We start from the raw sequence: 11587 nt of genomic DNA, 5'->3' as shown, positions 1-11587 counted from the left end.
TATGCGCCAGTACCTGTGTATGTCAATGGTGAATGGAGCACCCTTGTATACTATTGAGCGGATGAACTGCTACCCAGTCCTCGTCTCCCTGACTCCTGTCTTCTCCGTTTTGTCCGACCCCCCTGTCTCCCTCTCCTGCTCCCTGATTTGTTGTTTTGTCTCCATGCTCTACCCCTACTGACTTGCTCTCCCGGTATCTGACTTCGGCTTGTTATTTGACTTTGGTTCTGTACTCTCTCCTCTGGCTTCTGACGACACCTCCTGGCTTCTGACCTCCGGCTCTCACTTGACTCTGACTCCGTCTGCTCCCTTGTACTACGTTGACTGCAGCTTGTACAACGATCCCATTACATCCATACGCGGATGACCCCCATCCCCATATGGTAAAGTGCAAGAGGGGAGGTATGTGTCGCTGAGACTACTAAAATCAGTGATGTGAACCTGGATGTAATGCTCCAGCATACTAGGTGCTGAGAGGGTTAAATTGCTTTTAACTGGGCCAGGTTTTTGTGAACAGCTAAAGAGATGGGTGGGACGGCTGTTCACCATACCTCCACCTCGGGGTGTGGTCCAAGAGGTACAAGCCTCTGGACACACTCACTGTTCTGTATGTTCTGTGTTGGAGGAAGCAGTTCCTCATCTCTGTGAACGGTGTGGAACCCCAAACTTTAGTGGGTTGAACCCGCAGTGTATGGACTTAATACATGAGGTTTTGTTTTCTTTTATGCCGGTAAGGCTGTTTTGTTTTATTTTGTTCAGGCTGGTTTATGGAACTAATAAATCAGCTGAAATTTAATCTGAGAAGCATTCCTGTGTCTACCTCATACTGCAGCTGAGAGAGTGGATCTACCACACCCATGATTTCTATGTATACCCCTGCTGATGAGATGTACTATCAAAAATAAAGATTTACATCCAGTTACTTTATAGTTGATGTCTTTTCTGATTGGAGTCGTTCTCTTTGCTTTCACCTCCATTTTATCCACACACCATGATGACTTCTCACATCCACAGCTCGTCTCTGCAGACTTCCATCTTCTCCCGTCTTCTGCAGCACATCCCGGCACGGAGCCCTTAAAAATAAGAATGTTGGTAAAATGCCCTCTATATAAGAATATCTGCATTCACACCATTTACACCTTTTGTATTCAGAGTATTCTGTGTAAATATCCAACCTGATTCCCAATGTAATACATGGGCTCCAATCTGCTGGGTATCTACCACACACTTCCTCAGCTATTATCCACCTAACATCACATGCTGCATCACCTGCTACAAATAAATGTCGTGCCGCTGAGGTCTGAATTATTTCTTCATCTCAAATCCTCTTTCCTTCCTGATTCTCCTTGTTCTTCATCTTTTGCTCAAAAGTCAGTATGGCAGATCGATACATACATACATATACAGTCAGGTGTATATATACAGTCAGGTGTATACAGTCAGGTGTATATATACAGTCAGGTGTATACAGTCAGGTGTATATATACAGTCAGCTGTATACAGTCAGGTGTATGTATACAGTCAGGTGTATACAGTCAGGTGTATATATACAGTCAGGTGTATAAATACAGTCAGGTGTATACAGTCAGGTGTATATATACAGTCAGGTGTATAAATACAGTCAGGTGTATACAGTCAGGTGTATATATACAGTCAGGTGTATATATACAGTCAGGTGTATACAGTCGGATTTATATATACAGTCAGGTGTATACAGTCAGGTGTATACAGTCAGGTGTATATATACAGTCAGGTGTATATATACAGTCAGGTGTATACAGTCGGATTTATATATACAGTCAGGTGTATACAGTCAGGTGTATATATACAGTCAGGTGTATACGGTCAAGGTGTATATATACAGTAAGGCTGTATACAGTCAGTAGTATAAATACAGTCAGCTGTATACAGTCAGGTGTATATATCAAATCAAATCAATATCAAATCTTTATTTTTATATAGTGCTAACATATTCCGCAGCGCTTTACATACATCAGGAACGCTGTCCCCATTGGGGCTCACAATCTAGAGTCCCAATCTGTATGTCTTTTGGAGTGTGGGAGGAAGCCGGAGAACCCGGAGGAAACCCACGCAAACACGGGGAGAACATACAAACTCCTTGCAGATGGTGTCCTTGGTGGGATTTGAACCCAGGACCCCAGCGCTGCAAGACTGCAGTGCTAACCACTGAGCCACCGTGCCACCCCGTACATATACAGTCAGGTGTATACAGTCAGGTTTATATATACAGTCAGCTGTATACAGTCAGGTGTATATATACAGTCAGGTGTATACAGTCAGGTGTATATATACAGTCAGCTGTATACAGTCAGGTGTATATATATAGGCAGCTGTATAAAGTCAGGTGTATATATACAGTCAGGCTGTATACAGTCAGGTATAATATATACACACACACAGACACAGTCAGGTGTATATAGTCAGGTTTATATATACAGTCAGGTGTATACAGTCAGGTTTATATATACAGTCAGGTGTATACAGTCAGGTGTATATATACAGTCAGGTGTATACAGTCAGGTGTATACATACAGTCAGGTGTATACAGTCAGGTGTATATATACAGTCAGGTGTATACAGTCAGGTTTATATATACAGTCAGGTGTATACAGTCAGGTGTATATATACAGTCAGGTGTATACAGTCAGGTGTATATATACAGTCAGGTGTATATATACAGTCAGGTGTATACAGTCAGGTGTATATATACAGTCAGGTGTATACAGTCAGGTGTATATATACAGTCAGGTGTATACAGTCAGGTGTATATATACAGTCAGGTGTATACAGTCAGGTGTATACATACAGTCAGGTGTATACAGTCAGGTGTATATATACAGTCAGGTGTATACAGTCAGGTTTATATATACAGTCAGGTGTATACAGTCAGGTGTATATATACAGTCAGGTGTATACAGTCAGGTGTATATATACAGTCAGGTGTATATATACAGTCAGGTGTATACAGTCAGGTGTATATATACAGTCAGGTGTATACAGTCAGGTGTATATATACAGTCAGGCTGTATACAGTCAGGTGTATATATATAGGCAGCTGTATAAAGTCAGGTGTATATATACAGTCAGGCTGTATACAGTCAGGTATATATATATATATAAATATATATATATATACACACACACAGACACAGTCAGGTGTATATATACAGTCAGGTGTATACAGTCAGGTGTATATATACAGTCAGGTGTATACAGTCAGGTTTATATATACAGTCAGGTGTATACAGTCAGGTTTATATATACAGTCAGGTGTATACAGTCAGGTGTATATATACAGTCAGGTGTATACAGTCAGGTTTATATATACAGTCAGGTGTATACAGTCAGGTTTATATATACAGTCAGGTGTATACAGTCAGGTTTGTGAGCACCAGCACTTTATGTATTGTTATCCTTTTGAAATACAAAAAAATGATATTTAGATATAATAATAAAAAAAATCATATACTTACATATGTGTTTGATACATTATTGTGATCTTATCAGGTAGCAGCGCTCTCTCCTTGTCGGGGTATCTTTACTGGGAGCAGTGGGGGCCGCAGGGATCTGTACTGGGAGCAGTGGGGACCGCAGGGATCTGTACTGGGAGCAGTGGGGACGGCAGTGATCTGTACTGGGAGCAGTGGGGACCGCAGGGATCTGTACTGGGAGCAGTGGGGGCCGCAGGGATCTGTACTGGGAGCAGTGGGGACCGCAGGGATCTGTACTGGGAGCAGTGGGGACCGCAGGGATCTGTACTGGGAGCAGTGGGGGCCGCAGGGATCTGTACTGGGAGCAGTGGGGACCGCAGGGATCTGTACTGGGAGCAGTGGGGACCGCAGGGATCTGTACTGGGAGCAGTGGGGGCCGCAGGGATCTGTACTGGGAGCACTGGGAGCTGCAGGGATCTGTACTGGGAGCACTGGGAGCTGCAGGGATCTGTACTGGGAGCACTGGGAGCTGCAGGGATCTGTACTGGGAGCACTGGGAGCTGCAGGGATCTGTACTGGGAGCACTGGGAGCTGCAGGGATCTGTACTGGGAGCAGAGGGGACCGCAGGGATCTGTACTGGGAGTAGCGGGGACCGCAGGGATCTGTACTGGGAATGGCGAGGACCGCAGGGATGTGTACTGGGAGCAGTGGGGGCCGCAGGGATCTGTGCTGGGAGCAGAGGGGACCGCAGGGATCTGTACTGGGAGCAGTGGGGGCCGCAGGGATCTGTACTGGGAATGGCGAGGACCGCAGGGATGTGTACTGGGAGCAGTGGGGGCCGCAGGGATCTGTACTGGGAGCAGTGGGAGCTGCAGGCATCTGTACTGGGAGCAGTGGGAGCTGTAGGGATCTGTACTGGGAGCAGCGGGGACCGCAGGGATCTGTACTGGGAGCAGTGGGGACGGCAGTGATCTGTACTGGGAGCAGTGGGGGCCGCAGGGATGTGTACTGGGAGCAGTGGGGACGGCAGGGATCTGTACTGGGAGCAGTGGGAGCCGCAGGGATCTGTACTGGGAGCAGTGGGGACGGCAGGGATCTGTACTGGGAGCAGTGGGGATGGCAGGGATCTGTACTGGGAGCAGTGGGAGCCGCAGGGATCTGTACTGGGAGCAGTGGGAGCCGCAGGGATCTGTACTGGGAGCCGCAGGGATCTGTACTGGGAGCAGTGGGGACGGCAGGGATCTGTACTGGGAGCAGTGGGGGCCGCAGGGATCTGTACTGGGAGCAGTGGGAGCTGCAGGGATCTATACTGGGAGCAGCGGGGACCGCAGGGATCTGTACTGGGAGCAGTGGGGGCCGCAGGGATGTGTACTGGGAGCAGTGGGGACGGCAGGGATCTGTACTGGGAGCAGTGGGAGCCGCAGGGATCTGTACTGGGAGCCGCAGGGATCTGTACTGGGAGCAGTGGGGACGGCAGGGATCTGTACTGGGAGCAGTGGGGACTGCAGGGATCTGTACTGGGAGCAGTGGGGACGGCAGGGATCTGTACTGGGAGCAGTGGGAGCCGCAGGGATCTGTACTGGGAGCAATGGGAGCCGCAGGGATCTGTACTGGGAGCAGTGGGGACTGCAGGGATCTGTACTGGGAGCAGTGGGGACTGCAGGGATCTGTACTGGGAGCAGTGGGAGCCGCAGGGATCTGTACTGGGAGCAGTGGGGACCGCAGGGATCTGTACTGGGAGCAGTGGGGACCGCAGGGATCTGTACTGGGAGCAGTGGGGGCCGCAGGGATCTGTCCTGGGAGAAGTGGCGACCACAGGGATCTGTACTGGGAGCAGTAGGGACTGCAGGGATCTGTACTGGGAGCCGCAGGGATCTGTACTGGGAGCAGTGGGGACTGCGGGGATCTGTACTGGGAGCAGTGGGGGCTGCAGGGATCTGTACTGGGAGTAGTGGGGTTAGTAGGGTGGAGCGGGCAGCACAACACGGGGGTGAGAGGTGGGGGCGTGCAGGCAGCACATCACGGGGGTGAGGCGGAGGGGGCGGGCAGACGATCATGGGGGTGAGAGGTGGGGGGGAGTGGGCAGCACATCACGGAGGCGAGGGGGCGGGCAGCCGATCACGAGAGGGTGGGCAGCCGATCACGGGGGTTAGAGGTGGGGTTGCGGGCAGCAGATCGGGGAGAGTGGTAGCAGATGGAGGGCGGCGGCGGCGGATCGGGAGGCTTTTCGCCGGTTTGATACAGTACTATGGCAGCGCGGCAACTTCTAGGTCCCATGCTCCGGTCACATAACAGCATGGGACTGAAGCTTATCGCCCTGCCATTGTACTATATACACTGTACTGGTGTTCTCAGGACCGACAAGTGAAGCTGAGGGGGGCGGTCACCGGCAATAGGTCCTCGGTGATTGGAGAGATCGGTCACAAGGCCGGTCTCTCCAATCAGAGCTGCTGGAGCTGGGGGAGGGTGATCCAGCTGAGGTCACCCAACTCCAGCCCACCAATGGTCAGTGCTACAGCTGCACTGACCATGGCTGGATTTCAATGTTTTAGCCACGTTCAATGGCTAAAACATTACAGTGGCTGTGATTGGCTGAGCGGCATTCGTCAGCCAATAACAGCCTCCGTAGGTCCGGAGAGGAGGCACCACCCCTCCTGAGGTCAGACACAGGTGCCCTCCTTCCCGAATATGCGGTTTGTGTGAACCGATCGCAGTCACCGGGGCTCCGGTGCCGCGATTTCGCCATGACGGATAGATCCATCATGGGTCTTTAAGTACCAGGGCACCATGATGGATCTTTCTGTCCAAGGTCGTGAAGGAGTTAATTTCCTATCCACCCATAAAATTGAAGGCTATTTCAGCTCAGGCACAGGCATTTAGGGAGGGATCCAGCATAAGAGATACGCCTTGACACTGGCTGCTGGGCTGACATGTAACTGTCCTTTTTTATACACTGTCTCAATTCCTTAGCAGTAATGCATGTCCAAACACCTATATTCCATGTTTGCATACCTTAGCGTTCAGAGTGCAGCTGTATATTTGTTAAAAGGTCGCAACCGCTATATGTAAAACACCAAAGGACTCCATGGTCTATAAAGAGGTTGTCCGGTGAATACAACCTATTACTTATCCAGAAGGTTGATGATAACGTATACGTCGGTGGGAGTTTGACCATTGATCGGTAAAACAAGGCACTTTTTTCCCCCTTTAGAATAGAGAATCTTTGCCCACTGCTCCATCCATTCTTTATGGGTCTGCTTGGTTATTTCCGGCAGCGTCATAGAGAAAGAATGGATCACCTATGGGTTGTCCAACGTGAAGCTACCTTTTATAACAGGGATTGAAGGGATATTCCCCATTCTGCCGATCAGTTCGGCTCCCAGCGCTCGGACCCCCACACATCAGTAATTTACCACCCATCATTGGTAGGTTCATATATTCAACAACATTTAGGACTTACCTAGAATTGGCCATAACCTGCAGCTTCATGCCTTCTCCGCGGAGGTCGTAAAAGATCAACTTGGCCCCAGAGATACATTTGGCATGGATTCTGCCTAAAATAAGGTCAAAAAGAAAAATAAATTGTGCAAATGCATTTTTTTTTGTTTTTTTTTAGAAAAGTTTTGATTTGATTTGATCTTTACAGCAAATTCCAGGGGTTTTGTGAACTTTGCATTTAGCATTTAAGGATGATTAGAACTGTCACATAAAGGTTGTGTTATTCTATGGAAAATTCCTGTCAATCAATTGTATAACAAATGCTCAGAGGAGACTTACCGGCGACCGTGACTACTTCCTCCAAGTGTTTTTGTATTTCTGGATGAAGTCGGTGAGAGACATCTGGACTGAGAACTTGTGTGGATAAGGATCGTCCTTGGTGCCTTTCAGCTGCTGGATGGCCTGGGTTCTGATTTTGTAGTATTGCTGCAAAAGAAGGGGAGAAAAAAACTCAAAAATATGAGAAACACAGAATCTTTCCCTATCGAACTGGAGGCGACAGTTGGAGTCGACAGTTGGGGGCGACAGTTGGGGGCATTTTTTGTATTTCTGATCAGGAACTTACATTGGGATCCAGACTTTCCTCGTTCCGGCGTCTTCTCATTCTGATCTTTCTGTTTCGCTTCCTTCTCAGCCGCCTTTTTCTCGGCTTTCATTCGCTGTTTCAGCTCACTGTAAAGGTTGACAGAAGGAGAATTAGAGCAAAGTTTTGCACAAATCTATAGAGCCGCGAGATCATGATGCAACAATAATAATCAGGTCTGAAGCTGCTGTGCAGAGGATGTTTTTGGGAAGTGCTCAAATAGCAATTACACGATATAAGGTGCAGACTAAGGGCAAGCTGTGGCTGGATCTCATTTATAGGCTAGCCTCAAGGATCTTATTGTCGGGAGCGGCGTGCTTCTGAAGACTGACAGCTCGAGTCGGTGGCATGGCTGAGCTGCTACCATAGACAGTTTGCCTCTGCAGCACCAGAGGAGCAGCGCAGGGGCACCGGATAGTAAACAGCTTGTGCACACTGGCCCCTTCTGAGACTGCAGAGGTGGTCGGTAACCTAGACAAAGTCATAGAATGAAACAAATCCTTCCAGAAAGGATTATTAATGAAAGCTTAAACTGCAGAATTGCTTGTTTTTACATGACCTTTGCAATTTTTTTTCACAATTTAATAATATTAGACAACTCCTTCAAGGAACTGACATTTAAGCAGTTACTTGGTATAGACATTAAATGTAGTGATGAGTGAGCACTGCCATGCTCGGAGTCTCATTACTCATTAACAGCAGTTGGATGCTTGGATGGGAGGAACTCAAGCGTCCGAGTTACGCCCATAAGAGCATCCAACTGCTCTTAATGAGTACCGAGCACCCGAGCATGGTAGTGCCCGCTCATCACTAGTTACTAGTACTGAGCACCCGAGCATGGTAGTGCCCGCTCATCACTAGTTACTAGTACTGAGCACCCGAGCATGGTAGTGCCCGCTCATCACTAGTTACGAGTACTGAGCACCCGAGCATGGTAGTTCCCGCTCATCACTAGTTACGAGTACTGAGCACCCGAGCATGGTAGTGCCCGCTCATCACTAGTTACGAGTACTGAGCACCCGAGCATGGTAGTGCCCGCTCATCACTAGTTACGAGTACTGAGCACCCGAGCATGGTAGTTCCCGCTCATCACTAGTTATGAGTACCGAGCACCTGAGCATGGTAGTGCCCGCTCATCACTAGTTACGAGTACCGAGCACCTGAGCATGGTAGTGCCCGCTCATCACTAGTTATGAGTACCGAGCACCTGAGCATGGTAGTGCCCGCTCATCACTAGTTACGAGTACCGAGCACCTGAGCATGGTAGTGCCCGCTCATCACTAGTTATGAGTACCGAGCACCTGAGCATGGTAGTGCCCGCTCATCACTAGTTACGAGTACTGAGCACCTGAGCATGGTAGTGCCCACTCATCACTAGTTACGAGTACTGTAAGTTCAGAGTAGATCTGGGCTCAACTGCGGGTATGGGGGAGGTGCTTAAAGGGAAAATAGTTACAGTAGTTAAATTAATCCCAAGCACACAATCAATTGCAACAGGGTAATGCAAAAAGTGATTTTTATTATAATTATGCAAGCAGAAAGAGAATGCCACTACCGAAAAAGCAAAGACAAAGTCAAGCCAACGTTTCGGCCTTCACAAGGCCTTTGTCAAGGACTTGCCTGTAAAGAAATAATAAAGATTATATACACACCAATGAGTGAACATAATGTACATATTTACATATTTACAAGGAGTATATATACACACATACGTGTATCAAGAAGTGACGGGTATAGACGGATTAGACGTCAAATGGGTAAACCACAGGTAGGGCGTTCTGCTCTCAAAGCACAACTTGCTGGATGGAGAGAGGGATACAACAACAATAAGCACCATGAGAAGAATGGCAAGCAGAACGTACAGTAACGGCAAGTACGCGCTGGTACATAGCTCGATCAAATGGTGATGCCAGCAGGCAGTGAAATCATAAGATGAACCCAATCCGTTCAGAACCATCGAAGATGGGTGACATAGTAGACAATGCAGGACATACTGTATTAGCAATACAGATATACGTATAGCACTTGTTACCGGACGGGCAGAACCAGGAGGAGGCAGTGGATTAAACAGTACACTTGCTATGTTAGTGGTCAGGCGCCTAAGAGTAACGCTAAATGTAGCATGTATAAACAATACTAGCCATTGTATGTAGATAAGCAGTATACAGTATATCAGCGCAGTAGACAGTATGAGGTTAAAAAACCTACCCAGAGTCAAGGAGGCATGAAAGGTGAGTGGGTGGATGGAGGAAGTGCCTATGGAAAGACAGGATACATTAGTACAAATTGCTATGCATGTGGAGACCAGGCAAGTAGAGGTGCGCATTATAGATAGTGTGTTTACCTTACAGGGCACAAGGGCAGGGGGACAGGGTCCCAGGGGTGCAGGCATGTGGCAGTGGGGGTCTGTGAAACGGCAGCTATTTGTAGCCAGGGCATTACTTCCTGGTGTGAATCATGGGGGCAGGAGCGCAGGCGCCCGTGACGTCAGTGATGACGTGGGCTTGCTACTGCGCATGCGTCCGACGTCAGTGGGGAGCAGGAGAGGTGCTGTTTGCAAGCACCTTAGTGCGCATGCGCGCAGGACGTCACGGAGGGGGCGGTTACCAGGGACAGGATCCCTGTCAGTGTGGGTCACTAGACTCGGCGCGCTTGTGTGCGTCGCGTCACAGGGGGGGCGGGGTAAGGGGAGTAACAGGCTGTGAACGGGGGTATGGGTGTTTATAATGTCACATAGGGGGCCGGATGTGATAGAGAGGTTAAAGTCCCTGTATGTGGTTATTGTGCTGGTATGTACCGGCTCATAAGAAGCATGGAACCAGGATATGTGTGGTGGGGAAGCACATTATGGATGACTGTGTATACAATGTATGTGTGGTCTGTAGGTGTGGAGTCAGTATATAGGATGTAAAAGGGAGGATTGTATATGACTATAGAGGGGGACTAGAAACATGGATGGGACGAGTATACAGCTATATATTGCTGATATGAAGCTGTTAGTGTATAGCTGATATAGATTGGTGAATACTGCTGGTATATAGCTGGAATGGACAATAAGCTGGGATGTGGCTGATATGTGCTGCTGATATATAAATGGTATAGGCAGAAAGTCCTGTGGTAGAAGTATATATATGTGGGATAATACAGAGAGGGTTGAAAGGAATGTAATGGTTTACTTGGGTGTAGAGAAGATAAGTAGCATATGTATGGTAATGTAGTGTGTTGGAAGAGCACGTGTGCCCCAGTGTATACCGTGTGGGGGGGGGGGGAGAAGGGGGAAAAAAGGGCGGGGGGGGAAATTGTTGGAAAGGGAGGGAATAGTGATGGGGTAAGGATGCTACCTGGTGAAGAGGAGGTGCCAGTTGTGGAGAGGGTGCATGGGTGGGATCCGATCGGTGGAGCAGGTGATCAGTATCTCTAAAAGAAAAAAGAGATAGGTTAAGAAAACGGTTATATAGGCATCAAATAAATACATAAAACATAATGCATGGCAATGGTCCACATAGGTACACAGGCAAGGTTAATAATTCGTTTCATACTCTCTATTCATACCCCACGGTTCAAGGGCTTGTAAAGTATGTATCCAGTATGCCTCACGGTCCCGGAGAATTTGTACCCTATTGCCACCCCTTCTGGGTAGTGGGACATGTTCTAATATCTGAAACCTTAATTGGGAGACTGAGTGACCTCTGGCCGCAAAGTGAGCCGGAATGGGGAGTACAGTCAAGCCACACCTTATAGTCGATTTATGTTTACTAATGCGGTCTCGGATATGTTGGGTAGTTTCTCCAACATATCCGAGACCGCAGGGACATTTGATTAGGTAAACAACAAAATTCGTGTCACATGTATAGAAACCTCGGATGGGATATCGTTTACCGGTTCTGGGGTGTGTAACGAACTCTCCTCTGGTGACGTTAGAGCACTGCACACAATGGAGGCACGGGAATGTGCCCTTACGTGGCGTGGCCAAAAAACTCTGTCTGTCCCGGTTTAGGGATGAACCTATGTCTGCCCGGACCAAAGTGTCTCTGATGTTGCGAGGACGTTTAT

The 11587-nt window shown here is 48.3% G+C and overlaps 2 long non-coding RNA genes across 2 annotated transcripts; both read right to left on the bottom strand.

The window, feature by feature from the left end:
• Positions 1-800: 800 nt before the first annotated feature.
• LOC142255345 (uncharacterized) lies at positions 801-7272 on the bottom strand. Its single transcript, XR_012727411.1, has 3 exons — positions 7231-7272; positions 6914-7007; positions 801-1073 (listed from the first exon to the last, which is right to left on the bottom strand). It is a non-coding gene; the product is annotated as an uncharacterized LOC142255345 (long non-coding RNA).
• A 1979-nt stretch (positions 7273-9251) lies between these two features.
• Positions 9252-10953, bottom strand: LOC142254528 (uncharacterized). Its single transcript, XR_012727252.1, has 3 exons — positions 10876-10953; positions 9743-9790; positions 9252-9333 (listed from the first exon to the last, which is right to left on the bottom strand). It is a non-coding gene; the product is annotated as an uncharacterized LOC142254528 (long non-coding RNA).
• Between the last annotated feature and the right edge of the window lie 634 nt (positions 10954-11587).

Source organism: Anomaloglossus baeobatrachus, chromosome 10 (genome assembly GCF_048569485.1).
Source record: "Anomaloglossus baeobatrachus isolate aAnoBae1 chromosome 10, aAnoBae1.hap1, whole genome shotgun sequence".
Classification (NCBI taxonomy): domain Eukaryota; kingdom Metazoa; phylum Chordata; class Amphibia; order Anura; family Aromobatidae; genus Anomaloglossus; species Anomaloglossus baeobatrachus.
This window is presented reverse-complemented; position numbering and strand designations above follow the sequence as displayed.